This window comes from Triticum aestivum, chromosome 7B (assembly GCF_018294505.1).
Source record: "Triticum aestivum cultivar Chinese Spring chromosome 7B, IWGSC CS RefSeq v2.1, whole genome shotgun sequence".
Taxonomy (NCBI): domain Eukaryota; kingdom Viridiplantae; phylum Streptophyta; class Magnoliopsida; order Poales; family Poaceae; genus Triticum; species Triticum aestivum.
In genome coordinates this window covers 460352152-460368776 of record NC_057813.1, presented here as the reverse complement: position 1 = coordinate 460368776, position 16625 = coordinate 460352152, and positions in this window count along the sequence as shown.

Below are 16625 nucleotides of genomic sequence, written 5' to 3'. Positions count from 1 at the left end.
TTTGTTGGGGGCGCCCCTCGGACTGCATTATCCCCAAGCCACTCGGGCCTGACCCAGCGGCATGTATCTCTCTCGAGTTTATTCAGGTCGTGCGTTTGACCCGCCACGATCATTACTTGATGCATGTGGAGGTACCCTTCTTCCCTGATGCCAGCCGCTTGCACGTTACAGGGGGGTACCTGACAATCGCGACTCATGGACTCTTACTGGCTCTCCAGCCCTCACCTCCTGGCCTTGTCCACGGCATCGCGACCTGGTATACCAGCGATGGCTGAGCTCGCTCGAGGGCCGGGACCTGAGGACGTAGAGCATCGGCATCTAACCAAATTTGCAGGAGCACATTACAAGTAAAGGCCCAGAGCCAGGCACAACCCGCCTTGAGGTAGGGCCCCGTGAGTCCCGCGCTGGCTCACAGGTGCCCAGATACACCTCGTCAGGCCCTACCGTGCCAGCCACGTGTCAGGGTGGGGCTGTACATGCCCCGGGGGCTCCTCCTGGAGGGGAGCCCCCTCCCACGCACCAGTGGAAGCACCATGCTCCACGCTGGCTGACGACACTGCCGAGGAGCGGCTATGCCCGTACACATACGGAAGCGCTATGCTCCGTGCTGGTGATAAACAACTGAGGGTGGCCCCCGGCCGCATCAACCTTAGGGAGCCCAGAGCTCAGTGTACGGCCCCATCGTAATGCCTCCCCTAGGGAGTGCCGCGCGAGGGGGCTGGGCACGGGGGCTACGCCTGGGTCACGCCCAGGCGCATGCCACCCGGCCAGGCCCCTCGGGCCTGGTTTGTCGCATGTCTCTCTCCGAGCGGAGCGAAGGTACGAAGGCCGTTTGAACGTCAAGGGGGCCTCCTGAGCATCGCGACTCATGAGCCTAACTGGTCACGTAGCCCCTCACCCATTAGTTCCGAAAGGCTAACGGCGGTTGAGGTATGCGTGGGGCCGGGCCCTGCCGACGTAGAACGGTAGATCTACTCCTACATCTCCCATCCCTACTTGATGTTCGCGCGTCAAGGGGGACTCCTGAGCATCGTAACTCAGGAGCCTAATTCGTCATGTAGCCCATCACTCCTTGGTCCCATCCTAGTTTCCGGTCGGGGCTAACGGCGGCTGAGGTATGCGCGGGGCCGGGCTCTGTCGACGTAGAACACAAGCAAGTAGGAAGGAAAACGGAAATCTCAAGGAATTCAAAAGCAAATATTACAGTCCATAGGTTGTTTTCACAATGCCAAACACAAGTTTAAACGCCTCCACGAGGCATGATGCATGTTGCAGGAGCTAAAACAGGACAGGAGCCGCGAAGGGGTCACTTTCCGGCAGTGCCATCGCTGGTGGCGGAGTTGCGCTGGGTGGCTTCGCCTCGCGGAGCCCCAGGATCGGCAACGTCTCACCTTGGCTTGGTGCTGAAGGTGCGGAACTTCGCCAGCAGAGCTTCCACTAGACCCTTCACAGCCTGAGCAGTGGCAGCGGCAAGCTCGCCGCTCCCAGGCTCCAGCAGGCTGTCAAGGTCAACGTTGGGGTCGCGAAGGTAGACGTGGGTGAAGACACACACCAGCGCCGCGGAAGAAAGGACACGCGCCTCAGCCTCAGACGTGGGGCCAAGGCCGATGGAGACATCTTCAAGTGCGCAGACCAGGAAGGGAAGCAACTTGGCGGGGCCGTCCTTGGCGCCGGCCAGCAGTTTTTCCAGGCCGCCATCATAAAGCGTCTTCAGCGAGGCGCAAGCCCTCTCCTCCAGCCTCACGAAGGTTACACAGTCCTCGACCAGGACCTTCACCTTGCTGTCCAGCTTGATCCTCTTCACTTCCAACGCCTTCTTCAGCGCATCCAATAGGCCATGGCGTTCATCAAGCTCGGCGTCCCGGACCTTGGCGGCAGTTTCGCGAGTTTTCATCTCCTCCTCCATCTCCTGGCGGTCTCGGGCTTCCTTGGCGAGCTGGTCGCGCAGGCCTTGCAGCTCACTCTCCAATGCCTTGTAGCGGCCCCGGACATCCGCAACCTCACCCAAGGTGGCGTCGCGAGCGGCCTTGGATTGAAGGATGGCTTGCTTCTCCTCGTCGCAGGCCGTCGCGGCCTAGACCAGCACTGCTCGAACTGAAGCATCAGAACGGACCCAGTCGGAGGCCAGCTCCAGGTGCCCGGCCACCAGGCGAGGGTAGGCGCCCTGAAGATCCTCTCGCAGCCGGTCCAGCTCAGCAGCAGCACGATCCAGGACAGTAGAAGGAGTCGGAGAAATGGAAGTTGGCGGAGTAGGAGGAGAAGACGGCAGTGTGATCACAGCACCATGAGTCGGGACCTTCTGAGCCCCGATGACCGCGTCAGTGGCATCAGGCAAGGATGCCTCGGGAGTCGCTTGGGCCTCGAGGGCTGAGCTCGCCCCAGCATGCCCAGCCTGGCCCCGCGAGGATGACCGGGCAGGAGAGGACCGAGCTTTGCCGCCTCCTTCTCCCATGGGTGGAAGTACTGCCCCAGGCGAAGCCTCAGGGGCCCCCTTCAGCCTTTTCGCTGCAAGCACCGGCCTAGCCAAGGAATATGGACGTCAAACCTCAGCAACAAAAGCAGGAAGCAGAACGAAAATCAAGCACTTACTGGTCATCGCTCGCGGACTCAAGCAACCTCCGGTCGAACTTGAAGCCTGAGAGACGGCTGCTGGGGTCAGCCTCAGGAGGCTCGGGAGCAAGAAGGAGGAGAGCGAGAAAGGGGATCTGGGCAACGACTGGAGAAGGCAAAGGGGCTAAGCCTGGCCGGGTGTCGCTCTCTTGTCAGGTCGTGCAGTTGTCGAGGCGTCGTGGGGAAGCAGGGACGCCCACATCCAATCAACCGCCATGCGGCGCCCAAGGCCGCAGGCTGTTGGGGCCTGCGGCGCTTCGCACTTGCCCCTTCGCTTCTTTGCTAAGCCAAGTCCGGGCGCGCCTTGGTCCCGGGGGCTACTGTCGGTGTTCTGGGAACGGGGGTACCCAGACTTGCCTGCCTGCAGCGTGGCTCAAGGAGTGGCCCAGTACGGCCCATCTTCACCAACACAAGCTCAAGACCCTCGCAAGGAGCCAAGCCTCGCGGTGCGGACGACAGGAAGCTTCCTCAGGCACGGCCTCGTCGGGCTGGCTCGCGAGGAGGCGGACAGATCAGGCGGGGTACCTCACGAGGTGCCCGTGACGCTAGCCATGACGACTGAAGCCAGGCGGGCGCCAGGTGGGCGCCAGCCTGCGCAGAGTCCTCGTTTCCTCTTTGGTGCAAAGGGGGCAAATGCAGGCAAGGGTATCAAGCAAAGGAAACCATTTAGGTGCAACAAGACCAAGACCAGCAGAGCGGCAGGATGGAGGTCATCGTGGAGCCCAAGCCGGCATCATCGTCAGAGTCTTTGGCAGGCGAGGACCAACTTTAGTGAGGATAAGTGTACTAGATGTTCCCCTTCAAAATGGCCAATTGTTGGCGCCCTTCCCGCTCAATATTTGGGAAGAGGACCAGGGCCTCGCACTATAAATAGGGGTAGCCTCCACAGTAGAAAGGTATCGGGGTTCAATCCTTCCCAAGAGGCATCACCTCCACAAGAAATCCTCCCCTCGCAAGGCAGTTCTTGCTTTGTATTGTTCATCATCAACCCCTGAGGCAATGCACCACACCAGAAACAAGAGTAGGGTATTACACCACAATGGTGGCCCAAACTAGTATAAACCTTGTGTCCCTTGTGTTGTTCTTCGTGTAGTTTAGTTCCTTTGCGAGGCGACGAGAGGTGAATAGGTAGGAGGTGTGATCTCCACACGCACCCCAGAGTTCGAACCTTGAGGGTCTGCCGGAACCCGAAATCTGACAGCGAGTCCGACGTCTGGGATGCCGCCTTGAGGCGCCTCTAGAGCCACCTCCCCCATCTCTGGGAGCCTTTGAGACAACACCTCCATGTCATCCGCAGGCCAAGGAGAAGTGGCCATCGGGAGTGAGTTCATTGCTGACTCACTCAAGGACCCGTCCGAAGATGATACCTTGGGATGGATCCTGGCCGGACTGCATACAAGTTTGGCGTTATAACAAAACTATGAAGCAAAATTATGATGGAGTGCGGATACTTACGATCGCACCAGGGGCTTCTTCCTAGGCAGCCACCCTTCCTCGCTATCGGCGGCGGTGGCCGAGTAGTCCGGAAGGGACACCTTTCCCTTCTTGGATGTCCCAGCCTCCCCCACCGGGCGGCCTTCCTCTTTTTCCCTCCCCCAGTATGGGGAGGTGGAGTTTCTTCTTGTTTTCCCCCGCTTGCGTGGGAGGAATCTGCCTCATCGTCATCGGACGACAAGGGTATGACGGCCTTGCGCCGTGGGCCTCTCCTGGTCCCCTTGTTCGCCGTCTCCAGCCCCCCATCCTTTCCGGATGGGGCGGCCTCCTCCTCCTCTTCTTCTTATTCTTCCCCTTCGGGGGAGGAGTGCGCCTCGTCGTCTTCGGACAAGTCTTGCGCAACCTTACGCCGGAGACCCTTTCGGGTCCCCGGGTCCTTCTTATCGGTCTTCTTCTCCGGCCCCTTATAGGGCCCCGGGACCAGCATCTTCGTCAGTAGATCATTAGCTGGGCTTTCTGGCAGTGGAGCCACACAGTCAATCCGCTCCGCTGTCTCCACATAATCTTGCACAGATATACACAATTATTTAAGGCTCCCCCATGAATGTATTGGGAAAAACCGAATCCGGTGGCGGCCTGAGAACTCACCTGAATAGGACACTGTGCAGCGTGGAGCCCACGGTCCTCGTATATGGGAGGAGGTACTTCAGAGGCCTTGAACAACGCCTTCCACGCGTTTTTGTGCTTCATGCCGTAGAGCCTCTGAAGCGTCTGGTGTTCGGCCGGAACGAACTCCCACAGATTGAATGCCCTCCTTTGGCACGGCAGAATCCGGCGAATGAGCATGACCTGGATCATGTTGACAAGCTTGATGTTCTTGTCCTTCATGCCCTTGATGCAGTCTATGAGTCCGGTCAGCTCTGTAGATTCGCCCCATAACAGGCCCTTCTGTTCCCAGGAGGTGAGCCGCATAGGGGTTCCAGAACGGAACTCGGGGGACGCCACCCAGTTGGCGTCGCCCGGCTCGGTGATGTAGAACCACCCTGGTTGCCACCCCTTCACGGTTTCCGCAAAGGAGCCGTCAAGCCAGGTGACGTTAGGCATTTTTCCCACCATGGCTCCTCTGCACTCTACTTGCTGGCCGCTCACGATCTTCGGCTTCACGCAGAAGGTTTGGAGCGACAAGCCGAAGTGAGGCTTGATGCAGAGGAAAGCCTCGCACATGACGATGAACGCCGAGATCTTGAGGATGAAGTTCGGGGCTAGATCATGAAGATCTAGCCCGTAGTAGAACATGAGCCCACTGACGAAGGGGTGGAGTGGAAACCCTAGTCCACGGACGAAGTGTGCAACGAACATGACCCTCTCGTGGGGTCCTGGAGTTGGAATGACCTGCCCGTCGTCTAGTAGCCGGTGCGCTATGTCTGCGGCCAAGTATCCAGCCTCCTGAAGACTTGCGATGTTCTTCTCCTTCATGGTGGAAGCCACCCATTTGCCTCCTGCTCCGGACATGTTTAGCTGTGCGGAGAAAATTTGGACTAGGGTGCTGGAGCTCGAGGAGGCAAGAGTGGGCAGAGGAGGAAGAAGGCGTGGGTAAGAATGGGGAACTCTTATCCCTTTATAGAGGCGACGAAAGCGGAGCACCTCCCCACTGGCCTGTTGAGAATCGCTTACTTCCCAACCGCCACGATTGATGGCACGGGGGGGGGGGGGGGGGGATTACCCGTACCCGTATTGATGAGAATCCCGTGATAAGGGGACATGATCTCTGCTTCGACAAGACGTGTCAAGGAAACCGCCTCGCAATGCGCGCTGTGGCTGGTTGTGAAAAAACGGTTTGAATAATGACCTGTCTGTAATGGCATGTCACGTCGTCTAAAGGTTGTCAGCCAAAGTATCATTCTCTCTATGGTGGTATGTGAAGATCATCTTGCAGATCCGGACACGGCCTACGTGTTCGGTAATAACGTTGGAGTATTCGGAAGGAGGAACCCGCCTTGCAACACCGAAGACAAGACTGCGCGCTGGACTCATCGTCATTGAAGCCTGGTTCAGGGGCTACTGAGGGAGTCCTGGATAAGGGGGTATCCGGACTGCCAGACTATATACATCGTCCGGACTATAGAAGCGTCAACATACAAGACTCAAGACTTCGGCTCGTGTCCAGATGGGACTCTCCTTTGCGTGGAAGACAAGCTTGGTGATCCGGATATTATATTTCCTTCCTTGTAACCGACTCCGTGTAAACCCTAGCTCTCCGGTGTTTATATAAACCGGAGAGGATGGTCCTTAGAAGGCCGATCACAATTACAATCATACCATCATAGGCTAGCTCTTAGGGTTTAGCCTCTACGATCTCGTGGTAGATATACTCTTGTACTACTCATATCTTCAATATTAATCAAGCAGGAAGTAGGGTTTTACCTCCATCCAGAGGGCCCGAACCTGGGTAAACATTATGTCCCTTGCTTCCTGTTACCATCATCCTAAGACGCACAGATCGGGACCCCCTACCCGAGATCCGCCGGTTTTGACACCGACAGTGTTGCCAACGGAGCATCCCCAGCCCGACGAGGCGTGGTCTCGTGTGAAGCTTGATGACAGACGGGCGAAGTCGGTGCTGGAGAAGATGAACGCCGACCTGAGGCCAGCCAACATGAAGGCGGCGAAGCTGACGGGGGGCCACACTCCTGAGGGAGTTCCTAGCGCAGCAGATGGCTCCACTTCAGGTGCATTCGCACCCGTTGGGGATGCTTGGGGGTGCGGACGATGATCTCCGCCTGAACTTGGTGGCCCTGGCCGACGAGGATTTGGTCGTAGCTCTCCGCCTCTTGGTTGGAGAAAGCATGGAAGGTCTGGAGGGCGCTCTTGCCCCTCTGTTCCTTCGTGAAAACTGGCAACAGGTGGTGGATGCCATGCCCACCTTTGATGGGCGCGGTCTGGTGCCGGAGGTGCCTCCTGAGGGCCAAGGGGCGACGGCGCCGGTGGAGGTGTCTTCTGATGATTCCCGCGAGGGAGGAGAGGAAGACAAAGAAGAAAAGGAGCGCGACTCGGAGGCGACCGCTGAAGGGACAGGGGAGACTTCTCCCCAGCGCTGGGCCAGCATCCTCCGCACCTTGCCGGACAACGACGAGGCCGACGCCATGCGAGGGAAGAGGACCCGCCCGTGATACCGAAGAAGGCCAGGTCAGGGATGATCTCTCGAGGGGCTAGTCCGGCCCAGGCACAACCCCAAGCCGGCTCCAGCCCTTCTCGTATGGCCTCTTCCGCTCCTGGACCTCTCGAGGCTGCACACCGGACAAAGAGGCTCATAGGCTTTAAGCTCGGCTAGAGGCCGCCAGCTTATGCCACGATTGACCAGTAAGTGCTCGAACTCTATCTTGTTCTTGTTTTTGCTGCCAGGGCTTGATGTTCTCCATCACTTGGTCAGACTGCCGCTTGCAGCGAAGAAGCTGGAGGGGACACGGTGGCTCCGCCTGGGGCAGGCTCATCTGTTGTGGCCGCGCCTTCGCCTGTGGTAAGGGGAGGCGGTGAAATTCGCACTTCCCCTGCGCATCCTCCTCGCGAGGACAGGGGGAGCGCCCTGGCGGGGTGCCAGCCCTATGGCCCCACTGACTCTGGAGGTGTGGGCGCTTGATGCTGTCGCTGAGGTAACCAAGACTCAGGAGCTCCCAGTCTCCCAAGCTGTGGTTACGCTGCCGCCTTCTCCTCCTGCACCACTGGCTCCGGATTCTTCTGCCTCCTCCGCCATCTTGGACCGCACCCTTACGGAGCTGGGCCAGTTGTGAGAAGACCTCCAGGGCGCCAACTCCCACCTGGTAGCCGGGCGCCTGGAGCTGGTCTCTGGCTGGGTTCACTCTGATGCCTCTGTCCGAGCGATGCTACAGCGGGCTGCGACAGCTTCTGAGAGGGAGAAGCAAGCCGCGATCCATGCCGCAGCTGCCCGCGATGCTGCACTGAAGGATGCCATGGTCACCCAGGACCACTGCAAGGCGCTGGAGGACGAGCTGCAGGGCTTGCGCGATGAGCTCGCCAAGGAAGCTCGCGACCGCCAGGCGAAGGAGGACGAGGTGAAGGCTCGAGAGGACACCATCGGGGACAACAACGCCAAGCTGACCGATGAACGCGGCCGACTGAGGACGCTGGAGCAGAAGCTGAAGAGGGAGAGGGCCGAGCTGGACGCTAAGGCGAAGGTCCTGGCCGAGGACTGCGTGGCCTTCGCGGATCTTGAGGAGAGATCTCACGAGGCACTGAAGACGCTCTACAATGGTGGCCTAGAGAAGCCGCTGGCTTGGGCCAAGGATGGCACCGCCCAGCTTCTTCCCTTCTTAGTCGAAGCGCTTGAGGAAGTTGTGACCGACGTCGGCCCCATGGTCGAGGTTGAAGGTCGTGTGCTTTCTTCTGCGGCGCTGACGCGCGTCCTCAGCCACGTCGACCTTCGCAACCCTGGTGCCAACCTCAACGGAGCTGCTGGAGCCCGTGGACGCCGAGCGCTCCGCCGCTGCTGCTGAAGCCGTGAAGGGCCGAGCGGAAGCCCCGCTGGCGAAGTTCTGCATCTTTGCCACCGTGCCCAGGGTACGTGCTGCTGACTCCGTGGCCTCGGGAGGTGGAGTTGATGGAGGTAACACCACTATGGAGGCAGGGCTCCTAGCAAGTGACGGCGTTGCCCAAGGGTGATCTTCCCACGGCTTCTTTCCTGTTTTAATTCCTGCAATATGCAGAGTGCCTTGTGGAGGCTTTTAAACTTGCGTTTGGCATCATGGAGACAATTATGGTTTGTAATATTTGCTTTTGGATTTGCTTTGAGATTTTGTGGTTTCCTTCCTATTTGCTTCGTGTTCTATGTCGGCAGGGCCCGGTCCCACGCGTACCTCAACCGTCGTTAGCCTCGACCGGATCACCAGGATGGGACCAAGGAGTGAGGGGCTACGTGACAAGTTAGGCTCCTGAGTCGTGATGCTCAGGAGTGCCCCTTGACGTGCAAACAACTAATAGGGAGGGAGTGTAGGAGTGGATCTGTCATTCTACGTCGGCAGGGCCCGGCCCCACGCATACCTCAACCGTTGTTAGCCTTGCGAAACTAAGGAGTGAGGGGCTACATGACCAGTTAGGATCCTAAGTCGCGATGCTCAGGAGTCCCCCTTGACGTTTAAACGGTCTTCATACCTTGGCTCCGCTCGGGGACGGGCGCGCGACGACCAGGTCTGAGGGACCTAACTGGGTGGCGTGTGCTCAGGCGTGACCCGGTCACAGCCCCCGTGTCCAGCCCCCTCGCGTGACGCTCCCGAGGGGAGGTGTTAAGATGAGGCCAGCCACTGAGCTATGGGCTCCCTGAGGTTGATACGGCTGTGGGCCGCCCTCAGTTGTTTATCACCAGCGCGGAGCATGGCGCTTCTGTATGTGTACGGGCATAGCCGCTCCTCGGCAGTGTCGTCAGCCACCACGGAGCATGGTGCTTCCACTGGTACGTGGGAGGGGGGCCCCTCCGGGAGGAGCCCCCGGGGCGCGTATAGCCCCTCCCTGACACGTGGCTTGCACGTCAGGGCTGGATGAGGTGTATGTAGGCACTCGTGAGCCAGCACAGGAATCACGAGGCCCTACCTCAAGGCGGGTTGCGCCTGGTCTTGAGCCTTGGGCGGCTGTGTGTTCCTACAAGATGGTTAGATACAAATGCTCTACGTCCTCAGGTCCCGGCCCTCGAGCGAGCTCACCGGCCGCTGCTGTGCCAGGTCGTGATGCCGTGGACAAGGCTAGGGGGTGAGGGCTGGAGAGCTAGTAAGAGCTCCTGAGTCGCGATGCTCAGGAGCCCCCCTTTTAACGCGCAAGCGATTTGCATGAGGGAGAGAAGGCCCGTGGTAGGCGGCAGATGATAATCATCGGCGGGTTAAGCATGAAAAGCAGATCAACTTAGATAAATGAAGGAGGGATACATGCCACTGGGTCAGGCCCGAGCGGCATGGGGATGATGCAGCCCGATTGGCGCCCCCAACAAGGTAAACTAAAGACATAAGCAAAAGGGATACATGCCACAGGGACAAACCCACGCGACCTGGGAATGATGTAGCCCTGAGGGCGCTCCCAGCTGAAATGAACTCAAAAGGCGTCACCTGATGCCATTGTAGAGGGGGTGTTGGAGTAGCTGATGGGGCGCGATGAAGAGATCGATCCTCACGAACCACTGGAGCCCTGAGCCTCTGGAGGCTCTGGGGCTCCAGGTGGTTCCCTTGAGGACCATCTCCATCTCTGCCAGGACGAGCATGATGCCTGGCCTCCTGAGCCACCAGAATGCTCCGCAGGTGGCGCTAGTGGGTAGCAGCCGCGTTCGGCAGGCCGAAAGGCATGCGAACGTAGCTGTGCAGCGGACCCTCGCAACGTCCCATGCACAAAGGCCAGAGGCGCTCCTGAGACGCGGATCGGTTGAGCCCTGGGAAGTCGTTGCAGACGCGCAGCCCGCCATCCTCGCCTGGATGGGGAGCTACGCCAGGCAGGCGGCGATCGCCGTGTATGACTCTTGATTCCTGAAGCACCTGTGTAGCCTTCGTGATGAACACCTGAGGGTTGGGCCTTCCTTGCCCCATGCCTTCCCGAGGGAAACAAATCACGCCTCCAATTGGTGCCCGAGTGCCTCCCTCGTGATCTTGGCAAAGTCGGAGGCCCTCCAAAAGAGAGCCCCCGAGCCCTGCCCAAGGAGGGCGCCGGGCACGCCTTCCTATGCGATGGAGGGAGGCGCCCCTTGCACAAGCGTGGATCCTGATGCGACACCTCCTGAGATGCCAACCTCCTGAGGCCTTGAGCTGTGCGATGTCTTCTTATTCTTGGGAACTGCCTCAGGAGGGTTCTCGCTCTTGCTGTCTGGGTCCTCAATTCATGTAGCTTGGAAGGCGCGCTCGAGGGAGCACACCCCATCCTTCCCTTTGCAGGGGACCATGATGATTCCGCCTCTTCCTGGCATCTTGAGGACGTTGTAACCATGGTGGGTCACTGCCATGAACTTGGCCAGGGCTGGATACCCGAGGATGGCATTGTATGGCAGGCGAATGTGGGCAACATCGAAGTCGATGAGCTCAGTGCGGTAGTTGTTGCGCTGCCCGAAAGTGACAGGGAGGCGGACCTGCCCTATCGGGGTAGTGGAGCCATCAGTGACTCCTGAGAAAGCCTTGGTAGGCTGAAGTTGATCATATGACACTTTAAGGTTGTTGAACATCTCGACGTACAGGACGTTGAGTCCTGCGCTGCCATCGTTGAGAGTCCTGGTAACTTGCACGTTGCTGATGACTGGAGAACAAATCATTGGGAGGACGCCAGCTGTGGCCGCACACTTGAGTTGATCTACTGAGCTGAAGGTGATGGCGCATGTTGGCTATCGGAGAGAGCGTGTGGCCTGAAGCTTGGGAAGGACTGCATTCACCTGACGAGCAAACTGCCTGAAGATGCGTTGAGAAGCTGGGGCCTGGGCTCCGCCCAAGATGGAAGCGATAGCACGTGGTTCCTGGAAGGCCCCAGCCCCCTCATCTTGGTGGTGGTCATCATTCCTTCTTGGCGGTGGCGGCAGAGGAGGAAGGCCTGCGTTGACCTGCGGGCGATCCTTCCAAGGCTAGTCGTGCCATCGATCCTCGCGAGGTCGGTCACGCCACTCCTGGCGAGGGCCTCGATCGTCCCATCATCGTCCACCTCTTCCTCCTCCTTGGCCGTATCCCCGGTCATTGCGCTCGGGGCATCGACCGATGCGTCCTTCTCGAACAACTTTGAGCTCCTGGCATTCGTTGGTGTTGTGGGTGTAGAGGTTGTGGTAGGCGCAGAATCGGCTACCCTTGGACGACTCCGGCTAGTCCCTACCGTGCTTCGTGTCTGGTTCTGCCGCGAGCAGAGCTGCTCCTTTGTGCTTCACGTCCTTGGCCTTGGCCTTCTTCTCTTCTGGGTCAGCAGCTGGAAGCTGGAGGAGGGAGAGACGTCCTTCCTCAGCTCTTGCGCACTTGGTCTCCCGGTTGAACAGCTCCAGAGGTGTGCACAGGTCCTCGTGGATAGAGAGCTTCTCCTTCATCTTGAAGTTGCGGACGCCGTCAGAGAACGCGGAGATGATGCCTCCTCAGTCACCTTGGGAATCTTGAGGCGAGCGCTGTTGAACCATTGGATGTACTTCTGCAGGGTCTCTCCAGGCTTCTGCTTGATGCGGCGTAGGTCACCCACGGCCGGAGGGCAGTCGTGAGTTCCCTGGAAGTTGGGGATGAAACGGTTGCGCATCTCATCCCAAGAGGAGATCGAGCCGGGAGGCAGGTTCAGGAGCCAGGTGCGGGCACCATCCTTGAGTGCCATGAGAAACCAGTTGGCCATGACTTTTTTGTCTCCATTGGCTGCCTCGATGCCCAGATCGTAGAGCTGCAGGAACTCCATGGGGTCGGCAAAGCTGTCGTAGCGAGGAGGCAGATCCGGCTTGAACTTGCCTAGCCAGGCGATGTTGCACAGCTCGGTGGTGAAGGCGTGGCATCCTGCGATGGCCACCAGAGCTTTTTGCAGACGCGGGGCTTGCTCCTGATGGTTCCCGCGTGCCACCTCTAGGGGCAGCACGGGGTCTTGACGTGCTGGTGCAAGGATGCGGTCTTGTCGTGCTGGTGTAGGGAGCGCGTGTGCGCCTTCTTGAGGCCGAGAGATTTCTTGGCAGATTCTTTCTTGCCGCGCGGGCGCTGGACGAGGTGGGTCACGTCCAGGGGCCGTGCACCTTGGAGCCAGGGCACCTTATTGGGGAGGAGGTGGCGGAGGCACCCCTTGAGCTACATCGCCCATGCAGGAAGGAGGGCGAGGCAGCGAGAGGGACGGTGCAGGAGAGCCCCCTGCGGCGCTGACAATCCCCGTGATGCGAGTGAGCCACTCCTCATAGAGGTTGTCAATGGGGCAGTAGTGCAGGAGCTCACGTGCCAGGAGCAACACGGCCTACGCGTCCGTGGGGGCGCAATGAGCATGAGACGACAAACCAGCTGGGGTCAGCGACGGAGTGGCGGTGTGGCCTTCCCGCCGCACCAAGGGGTGCAGCGAAGATGCTTGCTGCTCATTCCCCGCCGGGCCGGTGGCGGCGTTGGCGGCAGGCAACGGAAAACAACGAGGAGGCCTGGCGACGGGAGCCCTCTGGGCGACGCAGGCGGCGAGAGCAGCCCGGTGCTCGGCGCGAGCTTGGCGAGCGTCTGCCATGGAGGCAACGAAGCAATGTGATGTAGATAAGCGAAGGAAAGATTTCGGTGCACCCCTACCTGGCGCGCCAAATGTCAGATATCGGGTTCCAGCAAAACCCTTAAGGTTTGAACTCTGGGGTGCGCACGAAGATCTTCTCCCTACCGATTCATGCCCCAGAACCTCACCGCGAATCTAAGTTGGCATGATGAACAACACAAGAGACACAAGATTTATACCTGTTCGGGCCACCCTTGTGGTGTAACACCCTACTCCTGTGTGTGGTGTGGTGGATTTTGCCTCTTGGGCTGATGATGAACAGTACAGAGGAAGAACAGCCTCGCAAGGGGTGTTCTTGAGCTGTTGTGGTGTTCTACTTAGGAAGGGGTCGATCAGATCTAGACGAGATGCCCCTCTACTGTGGTGGCTCTCTCTATATATAGAGGCCCTGGTCCCCTTCCCAAATATTGAGCGGGAAGCGAGCAAAAAACGGCCATTTTGGAAGGGGACAACTTGTACAAGCTATCCTGACTAAAGGTGGTCTTCGACTGCCAAAGGCTCTGGTGATGATGTCGTCTTGGCCTCAAGGGTGATCTCCGTCCTGCCGTCCTGCTGGTCTTGGTGTTGTTGCACCAATTTGGAAACCTTTGCTTGATACCTCGGTACTCCGCCCCTACGCTTGCCCCCTTTGCACCAAAGAGGAAACAAGGACACTGCACAGGCTGGCGCCCGCCTGGCGCGTGCCTGCTCTTGATCGTCATGGCTTGCGTCATGAGCACCTCGTGAGGTACCCCTTGCTTTGATCTGTCCACCTTCTCGTGAGCCTTCCTGGTGAGGCTGCCCCTGAGGAGGCCTTGTGCCATCCGCCCCAAGAGGCTTGTCCCCTCGCAAGGGTCTTGAGCATTTGCTGATGTAGACGGGCCATACTGGGCCACTGCTGAGCCACACTGCAGGCCGCAGGTAGGCAAGTCTGGGGACCACCATTTCCAGAACACCGACAGACATCCTGATCATCGCGCCTCAGGGGCTCTTACTGGACCTCGGGCCGCTCACCTCCTGGCCTTGACCACGGCATCGCGACCTAGCATACCAGTGACGACTGAAGCCTGCCTGGGGACCGTGACCTGTCAGCGTAGAGCACCGAGTCGTCACGAGGTTGGAAAGGGGGGACCAAGCCAGGACAGGACAAGCATTCGCACCGTTTCATAATAAGGATAATATCAACAAAATACATCGTGGACCCTTTACATGCCCCCGCAGGGTGTTTTCTTGATTCCTCGCAGGGAACAAAAGACGCGAATCCTAAGGAGCCCTAACTACACGTGCCTCCATGGCTGACGCCATCATCAACAGTGGGCCACGGGAGGCCGGCACCAACCCCATCCAGATCAGCTGCGGTGATGGCCTAATGCAGCGGCCTTGCCCCAGGCACGGCCCGAGCTCTGGGGCATGTAGCTGTCGTCGCTCGTATCTGGAGTCACGAAGAGCTCGGGAGAGTCGCTGGACTCCCAAGCATCACCACTGCTGCCAGAGGAGCCGTTGGGGAAGCGGACGACAGGTCTATCCCCTGCCACATCGATATTCCGGCTGCCTCCTCTGGGGAAGCACTCTAGGTGGTGGCCTTCTGTGCCAAAGACCTTGAAGAGCATCTAGGAGGCTCCATCATGTTCGAAATGAATAACGAGGGCACCCCCTGTCCGGTAGACCCGGACGACCTTGTCCTAGCCTTGGGTCATAAAGACCTTGCCCGGAGTAACGACTTCAACCTCCGCTCCGGTCGCCGGAGCACCGCAGTCGGTGTGCTGCAGCCAAAGCTCGAGAGGCCCCCTTGGCGGCATCTCGAAGGCTAAGAATGGGGGGAAGCAGATCCATGTGCTAGGAGGCATTGCATCATGAAGCACGAGCTCACGAGAGGACTCCGTGGTGTGGACTCCAGGAGCGATGGCGCGCGCCGCCATGGCTCGTCGACCTCGCCTGCGGCGCGAGCGGCGTCGCTGGTCATCTCCTTCTCCAGCGCCCTCGACCCGGGCGTACAGGGGTAGTGGGAACCCAAGAGGTGACCTCTCACACCAAGGCCTCATCATCTCCGGCCTCGCAACCTCATCATGGCGGCACAGGACCAGCCGTTTCTTCGGCGGGGGCGGGGCAGACCCCTCCCAGGGGGACTTTCCTTTCTCTTCGGCTGAGAACCTGCGGATCCGTGCCATTGGCGTCGAGAATGGAGGTGGGGCAGGGGAAGAAGTAGGCGGAGCAAGAAGAGATGGACAACGAGAGCTTCCGGCCCTCCCTATTTATATCCCAAGCGAGGCAAACCGCCGGCCTCCACGATCACAGGTAATGATGACTCTTTTTGCATGCAGCAGGGACTCATCAAATCGGGCAGTCGTCCAGGCAGCGTGGGGAAGCGGAGACGCCCACGTCCAATCAAATGCCACGAGGCGACCAATGCCGCAGGCTGTTGGGGCCCGCAGTGCTCCACACTTGCCCTTTGGCTTCGCTGCTAAGCCAAGTCCGAGCGCGCCTTGGGCCCGGGGCCTACTGTCGGTGTTCTGGGAATGGGGGTCCCCAGACTTGCCTGCCTGTGGCCTATAGCGTGGCTCAGAAAGTGACCTAGTACGACCCGTCTTCATCAACAAACACTCAAGACCCTCGTGAGGGGCCAAGCCTCGCGGGGCGGACAATGCAAGGCCTCCTCAGGGCCGGCCTCAGCAGGTAGGCTCGCGAGGAGGCGGAGAGATCAAGGCGAGGGGTACCTCGCGAGGTGCTCATGACGCAAGCCATGACGATCAAGACAAGGCGGGCGCCAGGCGGGTGCCACCCTGTGTAGTGTCCTCGTTTCCTGTTTGGTGCAAAGGGGGGCAAGCGCAGGCGCGGAGTACCGAGGCATCAGGCAAAGGCTTCCATATTGGTGCAACGAGACCAAGACCAGCAGAGCGGCAGTACGAAGGTCACCGTGGAGCCCGAGACGGCATCATCACCAGTGCCTTTGGCAGTCGAAGACCACCTTTAGTCAGGATAGCTTGTGCTAGCTGCCCCCCTTCAAAATGGCCATTGTTGGCTCCCTTCCCGCTCAATATTTAGGAAGAGGACCAGGGCCTCTATAAATAGGCCTAGCCATCATAGTAGAAAGGGGGAGGGGATGAAGAGATCCAATCTGATTCGAACCTAGCTCATCTACACACCACCACAAGAACACCTCTCCTCGCGAGGCTGTTCTTACACTCTACTGTTCATCATTAGCCCAAGAGGCAACCCACCCCACCACACACTGGATTAAGGTATTACACCACAACGGTGGCCCGAACCAGTATAAACCTCGTGTCTCTTATGTTGTTCATCGTGCTAGCTTAGAATCGCGGCGAGGTTGTGGGCGTTTTTCAGTAGGGAGAAGATCTTCGTGCGCACCCCAGAATTCGAAC